Source organism: Marmota monax, unplaced genomic scaffold (assembly GCF_021218885.2).
Source record: "Marmota monax isolate L192 unplaced genomic scaffold, Marmota_monax_Labrador192_F-V1.1 WCK01_AAM20220418_F8-fsc00153, whole genome shotgun sequence".
Classification (NCBI taxonomy): Eukaryota; Metazoa; Chordata; class Mammalia; order Rodentia; family Sciuridae; genus Marmota; species Marmota monax.
Window position 1 is genome coordinate 1,247,174 of NW_026692146.1, and position 18,706 is coordinate 1,265,879.

Consider the following 18,706-nt stretch of genomic DNA (forward strand, 5'->3'; position numbering starts at 1 on the left):
AACTATTATTAAAATATATCAGCTAATTATGGTTTCATGTAGTGGCAGGCAACTCCCAGGCAGCTAAGTGTGAAGAGCAGAATCTTCCAGGGACTGGCAAATGTGCTTTACAGTTTCAGCCCACAGTGCTTTGCTTTGCTTTCCTTTCCTGACTCCCTAGCAAGGGAAATTCCTAGTAACATTGAATCTGTTGCTTAAATAACCATTGATCTAAAGTATAGAAGGATAATAGAACCAATTTTGCAAATCAGATTTATTCTGTCACTAAAAAGGTATCTGTGAAATATATCCATGGATTTACTACTACTTTTAAACAGACTGTATTTTTTTGACCCCTTGATTCCTCTCACCTGTAGAACTCTAGCCTAAAACTCCCAAATCTCCTCTGAATTCCACTACCTACTAGATATAAAGTACATGATCATCCCTCCCCATAATTTCTGTTTCCCTTACATTATCACTTTTTGCTGGTTAGACATTTCACAGTTGTAGCAGGCCTACCTAGTCTGGCTCCCATGCCAGCTCAGTCCATTCTTTAAGAGATCTGCCATTTGGGGCAGCAGGAAGGTTAAGTCCTGGAACCTTCAAGAAAGTAAGCTTGAGGAATCATGCTTTCACATGCTTCACACTAGCTCGCAGTTCTGTCTCATATTCCTTCACTTTTCTGGTCTGATAATCTTGTCTCAAGGCTCCAAGGCCTTCCCTGGACTATCTCCACCCTAGAGCAGGTACCACTTTTTTTGGACCCTGAGGACCAATGATTACCTCCTCCTCATCTTGTCTCCAACCACACTGTTTTGTAAATAGTTTGTTTTCCGCCCCCCTGAGGTTTCAACGCTTCAAGGGCTGAGGGATCTTCTGTAGTTATGTTCTTAAAGCTCACATGATCAGTGCTGGCCTTGGAGTAATTGCTTGATAAAGGAATAAGACCAGCAGAGAATCTTTGAACTTGAGAAGCTTTATCTAAAACAGCCAAAACAGGGTTTGTAAAACCTTCAGGTAAGTATGATATTTTAAAAACAACAGACATTTCTTGGGAATTCTTACTTTTCACCTACACCAAGTGTTTACCTGCATAATCTTATTGAAGTCTCAACAATTCTATGATGTATTAATATCTTCATTTTGTAGATGAGAAAACCAAGGCTAAGAGAGATTATGTAACTGGTCCAAGGTCACACTGAGTACATTGCAGAAACAGAATCTAAAAATCACACCGTGACTCCAAAATCAAAACTCTTGACCAGGCTCCCCATGGCTTGTGTGGTGAGCCTGCCCAGGGAGTAGCAAAGACAATCTAAAACATGTGTTCCATTACCAAATAGGTGCTCAGTCCACTTTTATGTTCGGGAGAGATGTCTCTGGTTTTAACAATGTTTACTAAATCCTAATATGAAACATTCATGTTTAAATCCATAGCAAAGTTGCATTTATTCATTTTGTAGATTCTTTATCAAATGTTGCATTAGAAAATGAGGACTCAAAGTAGGATCCCAAACCAAGGAGCTGGGCAATGCATATCCCGTTCAGCAGAATTCAGTAATAAGGGACTTCACAAAATAGGATTGAAATATGGCTGGAACCAGTGCTTTGTCAGTCAGTACGTACAGAAGGATAGATAGTATTCTAATCCTCCAGCCTAACAAGCTAGCTATTACCTCCACACTTTCTATGTGGAGATATTGCTGAAAACTCAGTCCTTGTCCCTAATGCCAATCCAATAACGAGAACACACTATTGTCATGTATGAAAAAGAAAAGTTTCATTGCTAGCAAAGGAGAAACAGAGGACTCCTGTTCCAAAGACTGATTCTGCCCATCAGCAGGAAGGGGTCAAAGAGGTGATTAAGAGAAAATGAGGTTAGGGAGGAGAGATCAAGAATAGAAGATTAGGGAAAAGAAGATCAAGGAGGAGAAGGTTAGGGAAAAGATGAGGCAGAAGAAGTTTGGGAAAAAGAAAAAAAAGTTTCAAAGCCACAAGTGGACCCCTATTATGGAGGAACTGAATGTCCATGTACTGGGGATTAACCTGAAGCCACCTCTGTCAAAGCTTACTCTGTTTTGCTATAATACTTGTCCCACTGACTTGAGCTTTCACTGGACAAGAAAATGTGCTGTTTCTTATTAGGCAAATCTTCCTGGAGCGTCAGTCATTTGGAATGAAGCAAGAACAGTCTGATGACCTAAGGCTGGGAAGGCCCTGAGAAAACTACCCTCAGAAACCCAAGAGTGTTAAGGTACTTTCCATACTCAGTTCTGAGGATCAGCATGGCTAAAGCCTGTAGAGGAAAGAGCAGGCAGTGAACCATCAGGAGATGAGGCCTGAGGCTGACGAGCTGAAAGCCCTGAAGTGGCTACAGTGTCAGCAGTGAGTGAATGGATAATTATTCCACTATTGCCATGTATCAAATAAATAAATAAAAAGAATCTGGGACATCATCCAAAAAGGGACACCTTTGCTTCTGCCAAGTTTCATCTGTATTGACAGATGGCTGAGGAAGCCAGTAACTGGACTCCACCCAGGGGAAGTTTCAGGTGGCACTGAGTGGACACCTCACTGTATTTCTGAAGGCAGTGGCTCTCACAAACGTGAATTGACGAAAAGACCCAATGCGAAGGCAAAGTTCAGTTAGGGCATCCTGGGGAACTGTGGCTGGGTGGGGCTGCTTGTATAAACAGCACCTTCTAGGAAGGAAGGTGGAACCCAAGGAAACACAAGGTGCCCTTATATCACAAGCAGACCACTGGTTAGTAAGCACACATCTCTATCCTTGCAGTTCCTGGGGGAAAGGACTGAATGGATGCTGTGTGAAAGATGGAGGAATCCAACTGCCAACAGTGCGATGATAAATCCTTGTGGAGCTGCAATCTCCAATCTAAGCAGGGCCTCTGTAATCCCCTCCCCTGTGAGCTTATTCTCAAAGGCTGCCCCAACAGACCTTTGGGGAGAGTTTCATAAGACCCAGAATGACCCTTCATTTGTCCAGGTAGTGGTGTGAGCCTCACAAGAGCAGCCGAGAATTCTTTTGGCTTAAGAGGGTGTCACCCTCTCCACCCCACCCCTTTTTCCCTTCCCATGCTGAACAGTAATCCCGCTCTTGGCCATAACCACACACTGAGAAACCTGTTTCCCCTCCAGGCTGGGCATTCCATAAGCCAGAAAGTGGGTTCCTTTCTATCTTCTTCAGAAGAAACACACTCATGTGATCTCTCCTATTTTTAAGCTCATGTCTGCTTCAGCACCAACAAGGAGAAGGCCCTGCCTACTCACACAGCCCTATTAGAGGCCTCCCTGTCCACACTCACTGAACTCTGAATCCCCACCTCTCAGGGCTGAGTTCTTCCCTCTGCACCCACCTCTGCCTCCCAGAGTGGGGTCCCTGGGGAATCTTCCTTACACCTTCACTATCCAAGGATTCTCAACCCAAGGGGTCAGAGGCCTCAGGGAAGTACCCCGGATCATGAGGGGATTACTTTACAGAGACATGATCATACATCAGTCTGGCATCTCCTCACAATCCCTGCCACATACACTTTGAAGACCCTTTTCAAGTGAAAAGAACAACTTCAGATTCTAATTTAATTCTACCACCCTTCAATTTTGTAATAGCAATTCTTTATTTCCTGTTACCTTCTCAAAAATACATATGTGAAAACAAGTCAGGTCATCAAAAATCAAGACCAAATGACAAACTCAACCCATGTGAACATTGCCACTCAGGCCTCATATCCCTGATGTTTTCTGTGTGCACAGGTTTGCTTTCCCTTAGAGCACCTGTTTCTGTCCTTGCTCAGTCCCATCCCAGCCCTGGGGCCATCAGGGGAGATCTCTTTGACTGCTTAAAGCAGTCTGCAGCCCTTTGTTTCTACTAGGAGTCGGGGTGGGGCAGAGGAGAGGGTTAAAGGAAAATTTCAGAAACCTCAGTCCTTTGGGAAGTGAGTTGGCCATTAGCTCCTCAGCCTGGACACCCAGGAAAGCCCCTAAGCACTTTGTATTAAAACATCCATATTCCTTTGATTCCTGTGTTACTTTTTCACAGGCTCAGGAACAAGATGTCTTAGGAAAATAACCTTCCTATTTCAATCCAATTTAGTATCTTTATCTCCTTTTAAAATGCACAAGGTTAAGCACATAATCATATTACCATTTAAAGGAAGAGAAAACTGAGACTCCAAGATGTTAAGTTACTTGCCTTGAGTTGACCAGCTTGATCTCAGGTGGAGGCCTAAGCAAAACCTGAACTGAACTACCCCTATCCTAAGTCTAAGCACTGGCCACCACCCCCTTACAGCATCTTCAATTTGTGGTCCACAAAGAACTTCTATTTATGTATGCAGTGTGGGGTTGGGCAATAATGTGTCCAGGTGGGAATTAAGAAGTCTAAAGTTTCAGTCAGAGATGGTATAATTGGGAGAATATTTTGTGGTGAGGGCTGGGCCCCTTCACTCCTGTTGTCTCCCCACTGTCCAGGAGACACAGTGAGCTATTTCTTGCAACCAGCTGAAGCTCATGGCTGCAATAGAGGAGAAGCAGTGACATTGCTCCAGGCCTGTTTAGACTTGGCTGCCCTGAGGTTACCTTGGCTTTGGAAAAGTTTGCTGAGTAAATTAATAACATAAGCAAGGGTGTAGAGAGAACTTTAACCTACCTCACAGACTTATACAATTAAGAAGACAGACTATTTTAGGACTAAAGGACTATGTACACAAGTGTGCCAGCTTATCCTCAGAGAACCGTAACGGGGGACTAATGAGCTTGATGGGGTTGCTGCCCTGTCAGGCACTGTGCTAGTCTTGTTTAACTTTTCAAGCTTTATTTTTTTTAATTTTTGTATTTTTTATAAAGAACAGAAATTTATTCCCTCATAGCTCAGGAGACTGAGAAGTCAAGCTTTATTTAAGTGCAATGATCCAGGAAGGATATTAGATCTCATTAAAGACAGCCACCTCTGTGGGCAACACATAGTCCTCAAAAGGTGTGATCTGCTCCAACTTCATCATTTTCACCATCTCCTTCTGAACCACTCCCAGGAATAAGGGCAGCAGGCCAGCCATGGCTCTCAGCAAGGGTGAGAGTGTGTCACGGGGTATGCAGTCAACTCCCCAAGCTCTTTCCACACTCAATTGCTCAGAAAATGCTGAATCAGAAGCTAGGTCAGGAGCTTGTGGCCTGAAGCTCACATTTAACTAAACATTTTCAGATCTAGCCTAGACACATGGGTTGTCCAAACTCCACAGGTCTGCAAAGCCAAGTTTCCATCATCCAATTGCCATGCTAGGAAAAGAGGCCAAACCAGGGAGGCCCAGGTTGTCAGCAAGAAAGAAAGACGGACATCTGTACATTGTGAGATCCTAAACCAGATGACTCCTTATGACCAGGAGGATGACTAGCTGCTGTTTAACAAGCCTCAGCAGTCAAACCCAGTCACAGGGCACAGGAAGAGCTCTGGTCTGTGAGTGCAGTCGGAGGCAGAGAAGCCATGGGGATGAAAGATGGGATCTACATGGCCTGTGTGACTGGAGCAGGTAGGTTCTCTGAGTTTATCTGCCAGCCTACTCCCAGGCTGTGCCTGGCTTGGAGATCACAGGAGAAAGACACAGTTCTTTCTCCCCTGGGTGGGCTTTAGTTGTGCTGGTTCTCATTGCCAGGGGATATTGGAGCTGTCATTTGGGACAGGTCCAGCAGCAAGTGGTTAGGTCACAATAGTTCCAAACTATAGCAGTTAATGCTTAATGTCCAAACTTTGGTCTGAGTTTTTTTGCGGGGTGTCATTTTTTTTACTTTTTAAATTTTTTTATTTTTTATTTTTTTATTTTTTAAATAAAATTGTGGTAGAATATTCAAAGCATAAATTATACCATTGCCACACTTTTTTGTTTTTTTATATATAGATGACAGTAGAGTCTATTTTGACATATCATTCACACATGGAGTATAACTTATTCTAAATAGGATCCCATTCTTGTGATTATACATGATGTGGGGTTTCACTGGTCATATATTCACAAATGAACACAGGTAAGTTATGCCCAATTCATTTTACTGTCTTTCCTATTCCCATCCTCTCTCCTTTCCCTTCATTCCCCTTTGACTAATTCAGTGAACTTCTATTCTTCTCTCCCCTTCTCCCCATTGTGTGTTAGAATTCATATATCAGAATATTCAGCCTTTACTTTTTTGGGGGACTGATAGTCTCCAATTCCATTCATTTACCAGCAAATGCCAAAAATCCATTCTTATTTATGGATAAGTAATATTCCATTGTGTTTATATACCACTTTATGGATAAGTAATATTCCATTATGTTTATATACAACATTTTCTTTACCCCTTCTTCTGTTGAATGGCACCTAGGTTGATTGCATAACTTAGCTATTGTAAGTTGAAGGACTATAAACATTGAAGTGGCAGCAACACTATAGAATGCTGATTTTAAGTCCTTTGGGTATACATCAAGGAGTGGAATAAATGGGTCAAATGGTGGTTCCATTCCAAGTTTTCTGAGGAATCTCCATACTACTTTCCAGAGTGGTTGTTCCAATTTGCAGTCCCACCAGAAATGTATGAGTAGAACTTTTTCCCCACATCCTCACCAATATTTATTGTTACTTGTATTCTTGATATCTGCCATTCTGACTGAAGTAAGATGGGATCTTAGAGTAGTTTTGATTTACATTTCTCTAATTGCTAGAGATGTTGAACACTTTTTCATATATTTGTTGACCATTTGTATCTCTTCTGTGAAGTGCCTGTTCAATTCTTTTGACTATTTGTTGATTGGGTTATTTGTGGCTTTTTGGTATTAAGTTTTTTAAGTCTTTATATATCCTGGAGATATATTTCTCCCATTCTGTAGGCTCTCTCTTCACATTCCAGAAGATTTCTTTGTTGTAAAGAAGCTTTTTAGTTTGATACTATCCCATTTATTAATTCTTGATTTTACTTTTTGATTTTAGGAATCTTATTGAGGAAGTCAGTTCCTAAGCCAAAATGATGAAGAGTTGGGTCTACATTTTTTTCTAGTAGGTGCAGGGTCTCTAGTCTAATGCCTAGTTCTTGATCCACTTTGAGTTGAGTTTAGTGCAGGGTGAGAGAGAGGGGTTTAATTTCATTTTGCTACATATGGATTTCCAGTTTTCCCAGTACCATTCGTTGAAGAGGCTATTTTCAATGTATGCTTATGGCGCTTTTGTCTAGTATGAGATAACTGTATCTATGTGGGTTTGTCTCTGTGTCTTCTATTCTGTTCCATTGTTCTTCATGTCTGTTCTTATGCCAACACCATAGCATTTTTGTTACTGTAGCTCTGTAGTATAGTTTAAGGTCTGGTATTATGATGCTTTCTGTTTCACTTATCTCACTAAGGATTGTTTTTGCTATTCTGGGCCTCTGATTTTTCCAAATGAATTTAATGACTTCTTTTTCTATTTCCATGAAGAATGAAATTAGAATTTCACTAGAAATTGCATTAAATCTACATAATACTTTTGGTAGTATGGCCATTTTGACAATATTAATTCTGCCTATCCAAGAACATGGGAGATCTTTCCATCTTCTAAGGTCTTCTTCAATTTCTTTCTTTAGTGTTCTGTAGTTCTTATTATAGAGATTTTTCATCTCTTCTGTTAGATTGATTCCCAAGTATTTTATTTTTTTGAGGCTACTGTGAATGGGATTGTTTTTCTAACTTCTCTTTCAGTTGCTTCATCTTGGCATATAAGAACACAACTGATTTATGATGTTAATTTTATATCCTGCTACTCTGCCATTGCTAGACCTCAAAGTGTAATAGAGTAGTATTAAAGGTACTCACACTATTGTGCAACCAATCACCAAGACATTTTCATGCTGTAAATTTGAAACTTTGTACCCGTAAGTATTTCTCCATCCCCTCCACCAGCACCTGGAAACCATTTAACATTTTTTTTTTTTGACATTTTCAGAAACTCTGTTTCTATATATTTCCATGAATTTGACTACAGGATTTTTTAAAAAAATACATATTTATTTTTTATTTGTAGTTGGATGCAATACCTTTATTTAATTTATTTATATGTGGTGCTGATGATTGAACCCAGGGCCTCGCACATGCTAGGCAAGCGCTCTACTGCTGAGCCACAACCCCGGCCCTCACTAGAGGATTTTTAATCTGGCAAAACTCTTTTAATTTTTCCCATCAATATACACTTCAGAGCGGCCTGCCGGCAGGGTAGACACGTCACCCCAATTGGAGTAGGGGCAGAGCAGAGCCGCTGCCTGCGCCCACAAGGTAGGCAGACCACGCGACCTGGAGAAGGGGCCCAGTGGCCCGCCGGCGTGATAGACAGATCACCCCAATTGGAGGAGGAGCACAGCCGCCGCCCGCCCCTGCAAGGGAGACTTTGCAACTATACAAGAGCAATATAAATATATAGGGGGAAAATTCAATAACACAACAGTTTCACCAAGCAAAAAGAAACGCAAGCAGTATGAAAAGACAAGGAAAGAAAGGACCACAAGCAATGCAGGTCAACTCAACTTTAGAAGAGGTAATAGCTGCAGCAGATGGAATGTCAGATAAAGAATTCAGGATTTACATGCTTCAGATGATCTGGAGTCTCAAGGAAGACATTAGACAGCAAAATCAGACAATGAAAGATCACTTCGACAATGAATTACATAAACAAATCCAAGAAGCAAAAGATCAACTAAACAGGGAGATAGAGGTTATAAAAAACAAACAGAAATCCTAGAAATGCAGGAAGCAATAAAACAACTTAAAAACTCAAATGAGAATACTACCAGCAGAGTAGAACACTTAGAAGATAGAACATCAGACAATGAAGACAAAGTATTTCAACTTAAAAAGAACATAGACAGCTCAGCGAGACTCTTAAGAAACCATGAGCAGAACATCCAAGAAATATGGGATAACATAAAGAGACCAAACTTAAGAGTCATTGGGATACAGGAAGGATAGAGGTCCAAACCAAAGGAATGAGCAATCTGTTCAACAAAATAATACGAGAAAACTTCCCAGACGTGAAGAATGAGACAGAATCCCAAATCCTAGAAGCCTACAGGATGCCGAATGTGCAAAATCATAAGAGACCCACACATAGACACATTATAATGAAGATACCCAACATACAGAATAAGGAGAGAATTTTAAAAGCTTCAAGAGAAAGGAAGCAGATTACATTTAGGGGTAAACCAATCAGGATAACAGCTGATCTTTCAACACAGACTCTGAAAGCTAGAAGATCCTGGAACAACATATTTCAAATGCTGAAAGAAAATGGGTTTGAACCAAGAATTGTGTATCCAGCGAAATTAAGCTTCAGGATGGAAGATGAAATTAAAACCTTCCACGATAAACAAAAGCTAAAAGAATTTGCAGCTAGAAAACCATCTCTTCAAAACATCCTCGGGAAAACATTACAGGAAGAGGAAATGGAAAATAACAATGAAAACCAACAGTGGGAGGTAGTACAGTAAAGGGAAAAAATAATCAAAGAGGAAAAACAAACCATGTTAAGTAACATAAATAAACAAATACGGCTGGAAGAACAATCCATATCTCAATAATAACCCTAAATGTTAATGGCTTAAACTCACCAATTAAGAGACACAGGCTAGTAGAATGGATCAAAAAAAAGATCCAACAATATGCTGCCTACAGGAGACACATTTGATAGGAAAAGACATACATAGGCTGAAGGTGAAAGGTTGGGAAAAATCATATCACTCATATGGACTTCAGAAACAAGCAGGAGTGTCCATACTCATATCAAATAAAATAGATTTCAAGCCAAAGTTAATCAAAAGGGATAAAGAGGGACACTACATACTGCTCAAGGGAACCATACACCAACAAGACATAACAATCATAAATATATATGCTCCAAACAATGGTGCAGCTATGTTCATCAAACAAACTCTTCTCAAGTTCAAGAGTCTAATAGAGCACCATACAATAATTATGGGAGACTTCAACACACCTCTCTCACCATTGGACAGATCTTCCAAACAAAAGTTGAATAAAGAAACTATAGAACTCAATAATACAATTAATAACCTAGACTTAATTGACATATATAGAATATACCACCCAACATCAAGCAGTTACACTTTTTTCTCAGCAGCACATGGATCCTTCTCAAAAATAGATCATATATTATGTCACAGGACAACTCTTAGACATTATAAAGGAGTAGAGATAATACCATGCATCTTATCTGATCATAATGGAATGAAACTGGAAATCAACAATAAAAGAAGGAAGGAAAAATCATGCATCACTTGGAGAATGAACAATAGGTTACTGAATGATCAATGGGTTATAGAAGACATCAAGGAGGAAATTAAAAAATTCTTAGCGATTAATGAAAACACAGACACAACATATCGGAATCTATGGGACACAATGAAAGCAGTGCTAAGAGGAAAATTCATTGCCTGGAGTTCATTCCTTAAAAAAAGGAAAAACCAACAAATAAATGATCTCACACTTCATCTCAAAATCCTAGAAAAAGAAGAGCAAAACAACAGCAAAAGAAGTAGAAGGCAAGAAATAATTAAAATCAGAGCTGATATTAATGAAATCGAAACAAAAGAAACAATTGAAAAAATTGACAAAACTAAAAGTTGGTTCTTTGAAAAAATAAATAAGATCGACAGACCCTTAGCCATGCTAACGAAGAGAAGAAGAGAGAGAACTCAAATTACTAGCATACAGGATGAAAAAGGCAATATCACAACAGACACTTCAGAAATACAGAAGATAATTAGAAATTATTTTGAATCCTTATACTCCAATAAAATAGAAGATAGTGAAGGCATCGATAAATTTCTTAAGTCATATGATCTACCCAGATTGAGTCAGAAGGATATAGACAACCTAAACAGACCCATATCAATTGAGGAAATAGAAGAAACCATCAAAAGACTACCAACTAAGAAAAGCCCAGGACCGGATGGGTATACAGCAGAGTTTTACAAAACCTTTAAAGAAGAACTAATACCAATACTTTTCAAGCTATTCTAGGAAATAGAAAAAGAGGGAGAACTTCTGAATTCATTCTACAAGGTCAACATCACCCTGATTCCTTAACCAGACAAAGACAATTCAAAGAAAGAAAACTACAGACCAATATCTCTAATGAATCTAGATGCAAAAATCCTCAATAAAATTCTGGCGAATCGGATACAAAAACATCAAAAAAATTGTGCACCACGATCAAGTAGGATTCATCCTGGGATGCAAGGATGGTTCAATATACGGAAATCAATAAATGTTATTCACCACATCAATAGACTTAAAGATAAGAACCATATGATCATCTCGATAGATGCAGAAAAAGCATTTGACAAAGTACAGCATCCCTTTATGTTCAAAACTCAAGAAAAACTAGGGATAACAGGAACATACCTCAATATTGTAAAAGCTATCTATGCTAAGACTCAGGCTAGCATCATTCTGAATGGAGAAAAATTGAAGGCATTCCCTCTAAAATCTGGAACAAGACAGGGATGCCCTCTCTCACCACTTCTGTTCAACATAGTTCTCGAAACACTGGCCAGAGCAATTAGACAGACGAAAGAAATTAAAGGCATAAAAATAGGAAAAGAAGAACTTAAATTATCACTATTTGCAGGTGACATGATTCTATACCTAGCAGACCCAAAAGGGTCTACAAAGAAACTATTAGAGCTAATAAACGAATTCAGCAAAGTGGCAGGATATAAAATCAACACGCATAAATCAAAGGCATTCCTGTATATCAGCAACAAATCCTCTGAAATGGAAGTGAGGACAACCACTCCATTCACAAGATCCCCCCAAAAAATAAAATACTTGGGAATCAACCTAACAAAAGAGGTGAAAGACTTATACAATGAAAGCTACAGAACCCTAAAGAGAGAAATAGAAGAAGATCTTAGAAGATGGAAAAATATACCCTGTTCATGGATAGGCAGAACTAACATCATCAAAATGGCGATATTACCAAAAGTTCTCTATAGGTTTAATGCAATGCCAATCAAAATCCCAATGGCATTTCTTGTAGAAATAGATGAAGCAATCATGAAATTCATATGGAAAAATAAAAGACCCAGAATAGCAAAAACAACTCTAAGCAGGAAGTGTGAATCAGGCGGTATAGCGATACCAGACTTCAAACTATACTACAGAGCAATAGTAACAAAAACAGCATGGTACTGGTACCAAAACAGGTGGGTGGACCAATGGTACAGAATAGAGGACACAGAAACCAATCCACAAAACTACAACTATCTTATATTTGATAAAGGGGCTAAAAGCATGCAATGGAGGAAGGATAGCATCTTCAACAAATGGTGCTGGGAAAACAGGAAATCCATATGCAACAAAATGAAACTGAATCCCTTTCTCTCGCTATGCACAAAAGTTAACTCAAAATGGATCAAGGAGCTTGATATCAAATCAGAGACACGGCGTCTGATAGAAGAAAAAGTTGGCTACGATCTACATACTGTGGGGTCGGGCTCCAAATTCCTCAATAGGACACCCATAGCACAAGAGTTAATAATTAGAATCAACAAATGGGACTTACTCAAACTAAAAAGTTTTTTCTCAGCAAAAGAAACAATAAGAGAGGTAAATAGGGAGCCTACATTCTGGGAACAAATCTTTACTTCTCACACTTCAGATAGAACCCTAATATCCAGAGTATACAAAGAACTCAAAAAATTAAACAATAAGAAAACAAATAACCCAATCAACAAATGGGCCAAGGACCTGAACAGACACTTCTCAGAGGAGGACATAAAATCAATCCACAAGTACATGAAAAAATGCTCACCATCTCTAGCAGTCAGAGAAATGCAAATCAAAACCACCCTAAGATACCATCTCACTCCAGTAAGATTGGCAGCCATTATGAAGTCAAACAACAACAAGTGCTGGTGAGGATGTGGGGAAAAGGGTACACTTGTACATTGCTGGTGGGACTGCAAATTGGTGCAGCCAATTTGGAAAGCAGTATGGAGATTTCTTGGAAAGCTGGGAATGGTACCACCATTTGACCCAGCTATTCCCCTTCTCCATCTATTCCCTAAAGACCTAAAAAGAGCATGCTACAGGGACACTGCTACATCGATGTTCATAGCAGCACAATTCACAATAGCAAGACTGTGGAACCAACCTAGATGCCCTTCAATAGATGAATGGATAAAAAAAAATGTGGCATTTATACACAATGGAGTATCACTCTGCATTAAAAAAATGACAAAATCATAGAATTTGCAGGGAAATGGATGGCATTAGAGCAGACTATGCTAAGTGAAGCTAGCCCTAAAAAACAAATGCCAAATGTGTTCTTTGATATAAGGAGAGTAACTAAGAACAGAGTAGGGACGAAGAGCATGAGAAGAAGATTAACATTAAACAGGGATGAGAGGTGGGAGGGAAAGGGAGAGAAAAGGGAAACTGCATGGAAATGGAAGGAGACCCTCAGGGTTTTACAAAATTACATACAAGAGGAAGTGAGGGGAAAGGGAAAAAAAACAAGGGGGAGAAATGAATTATAGTAGATGGGGTAGAGAGAGAAGAGGGGAGGGGAGGGGAGGGGAGATAGTAGAGGATAGGAAAGGCAGCAGAATACAACAGACACTAGTATGGCAATAGGTAAATCAATGGATGTGTAACCGATGTGATTCTGCAATCTGTATACAGGGTAAAAATGGGAGTTCATAACCTACTTGAATCAAAGTGTGAAATGATATATCAAGAACTATGTAATGTTTTGAACAACCAACAATAAAAATTAAAAAAAATATATACACTTCAGTCCATAGAAGGCCTATTTCACACACACACAGTAGCAAAGACAAATATTACTCATGGGTGGAGTCACAGACTCCCCTGCCTTAGACGGGCTCCGTTGAACACCCTGATTCACTGTCTGCTGGAAGTTGGAGAGACCTGTAGGCTGGCTGCAGGTGCTGCTGATGGGGCTGGCAGGAGGCGCTCAGCTCACAGGGCCCTACTCTGCAGCTACACCCACCCTCCCCATGCCTCCCTTTCAGTGGAGCTTCAGGCCATGAGCTTTGGCAATGGGAGCTGGGCTTCCATAATCAGCCAACATGACAGACATTAGAGCTGGATCCAGGCAATTCAACCTGCGCATTTCCTGGAGCCCATGTGGACAGGATTTGGTCTTTTAACTGCTTGATCTGCACAGACACTTGTCCAGGACTGGAATGGCCACATGAAATGGGTTTTCAAAACTGAACCTCCCATGAGTGAGAGGGCGATGTGTCAGGAGGCAGTGGGGTGGTGAGAAGGAAAGAGGAAGAGAGGCCTTTCCTGCCATGTCCCACAGGATGGGAAGCCACGAGGACCTGGCTCCTGCCTGTCTCTCCCATGTGCCTGCCCCTCCCCACACAGTGTCCTAGCAAGGCAGGCTGCTTTTCTGTTGTGTACACACTCAAGACCACTGAGAGTCAGGAACTCCACAGCTCCCTCCATGAGGACCCCTGCACAGCAGCTCCGTCCCCACACTCAGCTCTCAACACCTATCTTTGTCCTCAGCAACTGGCTGAATTTCAGCTTTACCAGAAAGTGTTCACTGAGACAACCACTGGGTAGTGACTTCTTTGGAAGATATCCCAAGACAAGGGTTAAGGAGTGGGAAGAAGTCAGAAGAGGTGGGTCTGTAAAGGAGCAGGTAACCATGGGACAACCAGTCATCTAGACACCAAGTCCTGGAACAAGACACCCTGTCAGCAAGGGGGGACACTGAGGGGAATGCACCTCACAACAGTCCCACCAATGGTTATGCAAGTGTCACCTTAGAGTACTTCATGGGGCTGCACATTTGCTTTGTGTATTATCGTGTATCAGCACTTTACAAGATTCTTTAAAAAGTCCTGAGGAGTGACGAAGGCTAGGTGTATACTCACCAACCCTGTCCATCTTTGTTGAGAGCCACTGTGGGGACACTTCTGGTCTGCTGGGTGGGGGTACAGGGAAATCCCTTAGGCAAGGAGACCCAGGAAGGCCTTTGCGCAGAGTCACTATCCTTCGAGGAGAGAAAGCCCTGCAGATCTGCTGTGCCACTTCCTGGTGTCACACCCACCTCTCCTGTGCCTTTCTGTGAGTCCTAGAGGCCTAAGCTTCAGGGTCCCTCACTGTCCCTGGGACGGAGGTGTCACTAACCTCCTGTTTGCCCACTGACAAAGTGATACTAAGCAATGAAAGGAACCTGCCCAGAGCTAGAGAGGCAGAGTAAGTACGGCTAGTCCTACCCCTGAAGCCCTTTCTTTAAGGAAACAGAGCACAATGATGAAAAGGTTAGAGGTTTAAGTCTTACACAATACCCCCTGTGTGGCACAAGGCAGAAGTGGGTGTCCCTTGAAAGGAGAGAGGACTTAAATGCTCTTAATGACAGGTTTTGGTTAGTACAGAAAGAAGTGCAAGGAGCCAGGGACAGGTTGCCAGTTTAGGTTCTAGAAAACAGTCTGTTAGTCTGCTCGGGAGCAAGGGTTCACTTCATTTTTCAGTTGCTAAAGTAACTCGTCAAATTCACAGAAAGGTAGCAAACAGGTGTACAAGTCATTGAGAATCCCACGGCTGCAAGACCACGACTCTGAATGCTTTTGTAACATTTGCCTTGAAGCTTTTCACAGGTCAGATCCTTTGGTGTTTTTTTTTTTTTTAAACACAGGGCTTCACTCTGCTGCCCAGTCTGGCCCTCTATATTTGGACTCAAGCCATCTTCCGGCCTCAGCCTGCCAGTTAGCTGTGCCCCACTGCACTCTGCTCAGCTGGGGTGACTTTCGTCTGTCATCAAAGGTGGTGGTGAAGGAGGTCTTTCTGGAACCCCTCTCTTGTCCTCCGCTCCCAGGTGCTCACTCTGATTGTAAAATCACCACCTCATGAGGAGAAAGGGCACCAAGGTGGAAAGCTCTGGACAGATGCCAACGGCTGGATCCCCTCCCAGCTGTGCCACTTTCCCTTAGCCTTCCCACCAGCTGCTTCATCAGAACCACATAAAAAATACTGGTACCTGGCCCGCCCCCACCTTGTGCAAGGGTGACATGCAGCTCCCTGACCTTCCTTTCAAGCCTGTCACAGGCCAGCATGGTGGTCTATAACTGCAGCTCTGTCCTCCTCACTGTACTGGAGACATCTCCCTGGTGGGACCTTGCCACTCACTGCCCAGCATTCAAGTTCTTGGCTCCTGTGGGTCACAGTGAAGGGCAGATGAGGGATGGTGGCTGAATGATACTCCATGTGTCAGTCACCTAGGGGTTACTGTAACCAAGGGAGAGAAATAAACCCTCATCTTCTCTTGCTTTTATTTGTTTTACTTCCAATTTTAGAGGTCACATGGCTAAGCAATGTACTCTCATTAAAGCTTTGCTGTAGATAGCACTTCTGAAGTGTTGGTCAGGAAGGTAACAGCTGCCTGAGTTGTTTTTCAGGAACTTGGAGGTAGCTCAAGCCAGTTGAAACCACCCACCTCTCACACAGGTGTCCAAAGAGTCACTTGTGAAATTAAAGGGCTGGAAACTCCATCCTCAGAGCCCACAAGGCGCCATCTTCTGTTCAGGTGTTCAAGGAAAACAGCTGAGCTTGACCATGCATACGCAGAACACTTTCTGCCAATCATTTCCCCAACAAATTCTCCACAATTCCCTAATGCTTCATTCCAAAAATGCTGGAGATTGGATTTTCAGGGAGGTGTTTTGAAACCTGGGGCTCCCATCTTCTCACGTTTGATCACCTGCTGAATAAACCCTTTCTCTTTGCAAAATTTGCTCCTTCAGAGTATAGGTCTCATCACAGCAGGCCTGCCCAGCCTCCTTTAGTAACATTACTTTAACAAATGCCTGAGATAAATCAACTTGAAAAAAGGAAAGGTGTATTTTTGAGAGTGCTGGGTATTTCAGGGCTCCACTGATCTACCCCATTGCATTGGGCCTTGGCTCTACAGTACAGCATCGGGGTGGTGCTCCAGGGGCTCCAGGCGGTAGGCGCCCATTCACCTCACTGCTATCCTCCCCCTTGAAAAAGGAGAGAGGATGGAATGGGGGTCCCACAATCCCCTTTGAGGGCATGTCCCCAGTGACCTAACCTCTTCCCAAGGGGCCCCATCTCCCAGGGTTCCACCATCTCCCAGTAGTGCCATGGGATGGGGAAAATGCCTCCAAAAACATGAGCTTTGGGGGGCCTTTCAGATCCATATTATGGCACCCCATATCTGTGTCTGTGCAGAGTGTCTAGTGGTTAGCCCTTGCTGTTTCCTCTGCCCAGTACACTCAGCCACAAGAGTTGCATAATATTCTTCCACTTCCTTCAGATATCATCTTGCCAGAGGACTGTCCTGACCACTCTCTGTAAAATAACCACCACTACTCACACACGCAGCCCTCTCCAAAGCCTAAGCATATGTCCTACATATGGTTATAATGACTCACCCTTCTCTCTCCTCCCACAAGGAAGGGACTTTGGTTTGGCACATAGCTCAATTGCCACCAACCAGCTCAGGTGCCAGTCAATAAATATTTGTTGAACAGATTAATGAAATTTCTCCTCCCACGTACAATAATGTTCTTCCAGTTTCTAATTTCAAGGTACAGGTGGACGCTGAACTGTAAATTACCATACTGTGACCTGATGCTAATTTTAAAAATCACTAGAACCACTTGAAATGAATACTGCTTAATTTTAACTGCTACCCAAACACATTCCAGGTTCCAGGGAGAAGCAAATACAGAATTCTTCAAGATTGAGACCTTAAGTAATTCCTAAGTAGTTTTTTCTCCACATTTATTACATGCTAAGCAGAAGTAAGGAGGGTTCCTGGAATTTGTTCCTTATCCTCTTGAGTCTTAATCACACAATGCTTCCTATTCAGGCCAATCCCCATTGCTGCCCGACTTCAACCTTCAAAATATCTCAATCCAGTCCTTCTGTGAGTGGGGGTGGGGTCCATGTGAACAACACTGGAGAAAATTTTAATTTTAGCGTGCTGACTCACCAAATAGCCAGCTGATTGCATGTAGCTAAAGGGCAAGGAAAAGGAGAAGGAAGGAAAGGTGCAAAGCGTGGGGACAAAGGCTTCTGTTTTCAGATTTTCTTTCTTACCTCTGACAAGTCTTAGAATGCATTTTGGGTTGAGACGGACGTGAGCACAAATGCTTGTCTGAATTATACATACCATGAAGGTGGAGTCATTTGCTCAGTGAGTCAAGTTTGGCAGGAATCCAAGGCCTGGCATTTGCTTTCTGCTAGATGAGCTGAAGCTATCAGCCACTCACATAAAACCATCTAGACAATTCAGAACATAACCACTTCTGCCTCAGCCAATTATTTCAGTAAAAAAGCACTTCCCAACTTTTAAAAAAACTTATTGTGAAATATAAATACAGAAAAGAGTACTAAATACATATGTACAGCTTAGAAGATAAATAAAGTGAACCCCATTTGCCTATCATGGATTAAGAAAAAGAACAAGCACTTTCAAATGAAGACCCCTGGGTGCACTCCATCATATGCCTTTTCCCACCAGACACAGGTGACCACTATCCGGACCTTGGTGTTACTTCCTTGATTTCTTCTTAATTATCTTCCTTATAAGCAAATCTCCAAAAACATTATTTAGTTCTGAGAAGCTGAACAGGAAGCATAGACCTAGCTTGTTCAAAGAAGGGCAATTGCGCCCTGCTAGGTACAAGCTCC

General features: G+C 41.7%; 1 long non-coding RNA gene across 1 annotated transcript; it reads left to right on the forward strand.

Annotated features, from left to right (window-relative positions):
* Positions 1-5,164: 5,164 nt before the first annotated feature.
* Positions 5,165-16,317, forward strand: LOC124075675 (uncharacterized). Its single transcript, XR_006846132.2, has 2 exons — positions 5,165-5,525; positions 15,687-16,317. It is a non-coding gene; the product is annotated as an uncharacterized LOC124075675 (long non-coding RNA).
* Positions 16,318-18,706: the final 2,389 nt, after the last annotated feature.